A 2,038-nucleotide genomic window follows, 5' to 3' on the forward strand; every position below is an offset into this window, starting at 1 on the left:
TCTTTGTTTTTTGGAGGGGAAACTGGGAATGGAGAAATTTACATGTAAATAAAGAAAATATCTATATATAAAAAAAAAAGATTTGTTATCTTCCCCTCTGAAACTATTGATATAGAATTGCAAACTGAGCTTTTAGCATCGTGCTAAAAAGGGAATGTGGTTAGCAAATGCTTCCATATTGTTTCCCTCTGTAATGTCCTCATCACCAGAGGAGCTGCTGCTAAGGGACCTGAATGAAGGGCTGTGCAAGAACACTTTGATTAGAGTCTTGGGTGCCATAGGTCAGTTGAGCTGTCCATAGGACAGGAGTTCAGCGTGGATTCTTGCCCCAACTTCCATGACTCAAATGACCTTGAGGATATCTTCTGAATGGCCTTCATTTCTACCAACACACAATAGCATTTGAATGTTCAAACATTTGATCATTAACAAATGCTGGTTCCCATTCCAAAAGCACATTAAGGGTTACTTTTATGAAAGATAATGAGGCGAGGGGGTACCTGGTGGGCCCATGTTGAGATGTCCCCCTGAGAAATTACACCATGCAACAGATCTGGTATAAGGGGTGTTTGTTTAGGGGAAGAAAGGGGAGTGAGGACCCGGAGAAGGGGTAGAGGCAGATGAGTAGACATGTACTCAGGGAGACAGACAGATGGGAGCAGAGCCATGAGGGCAGAGAAGCAGGGGAGAGAGAGACTGCAGGGAACTCAGAACATGGGAACATGTAGAAATAGAGAGAGACACACACACACACACACACACACACACACACACAGAGAGAGAGAGAGAGAGAGAGAGAGAGAGAGAGAGAGAGAGAGAGAGAGAGAGAGAGAGAGATGGAGTGGTGGGGCAGTCCTTTTATATGCAACCCACACCTGAAGCACCTGGCAGAGGCAGAAGATGACTAAGGTTATTAAGTCCGGGGGAGGAGCTTAGTGGAATCACTAGTAAGCTAACGAGTACTCAATGTATCCTCAGCATCAGATTAAGCATTTTACATAGATGAGTTAATTTAATCTTCATGGTAACTTTGAAAATTAGTTAGGAGCACCATAAAAAGTAGTTTGCCTAAAATCATAACTTTACTAAGGAAGCCCAAGCCTAGGCTCTTTTCTCTATTTCAAGGTGTCACTCAGTTGGCACACTCAACCCAGGAGTTCAAAATGTAAATGAGTGTAAAAATGTGCCATGAGAGGATGGGTGTGTGTATGCGTGTGTATGTGTGGGGCACATGCACAAGACCACTTTTGTGAATTTGTGCACACGTGAAAAAGGCTCATGTTTTTATGTCAAGGGAGTGAGTTGAATGTCTTTCCAAAGGGTCCAGGGCAGAGTGTTGTCCTTCCTGCCCTGAGTTCTGGACAAGTCTTCCATAGAGGAAATTATTTAACTACCTTTCATTATATTTGTTTTCTGTGTAAATGGAAACACTGAGTTGTTTTTTTTTTTTTAATCAATTGTTTCAGGATAATGGAGCCCATTAACCTGTCATTAATTATGGAGTTGATTTCTTAACCTTTTGAGACTTTGACTTAGCATTTGATTTTACAATAGTTTTGATTACTGAGTATTGGGGATGTGTGGCCCTGCCTTACTAATCCCCCTTCTCACCAACCTCTGTTCTTATCTTTGATTTCTCTAGGACCTCTGACATAAGAATTCCTATAATCTCTCGAATTTCATAGCTTGAAAACACCAAGGTTCAGATAAGTTAGTGTTTGTTTCAGGTCATCCAGAAGCTTCCAGAACCAGCTTCCTTGCTTGAAGTCCTCTCCTCCTCCCACTGCAGCAGCATATTGGATGGGCTCACAATATGTTGCTTCTTTGCTGTACAAGAGTATGTAGGCCAGAGGCCCTGGTCAGTCTTGTGTGTGATCAGCTGGTGGCCCATGACTTTCAGGAGGAGTAAGCAGGGGCTCAGCGTGCCTGTTTTTTTCTGGTGTTTCTATAAAACATGATCTTCTTGCAGTCAGCCCAGCAATAGACCCAGGATTTAATTAATCCTAGGGCACCTCTCAGGGCTGCCTTCAGAAAGTTT

The sequence above is a fragment of the Mastomys coucha genome, unplaced genomic scaffold (assembly GCF_008632895.1).
Source record: "Mastomys coucha isolate ucsf_1 unplaced genomic scaffold, UCSF_Mcou_1 pScaffold6, whole genome shotgun sequence".
NCBI lineage: Eukaryota > Metazoa > Chordata > Mammalia > Rodentia > Muridae > Mastomys > Mastomys coucha.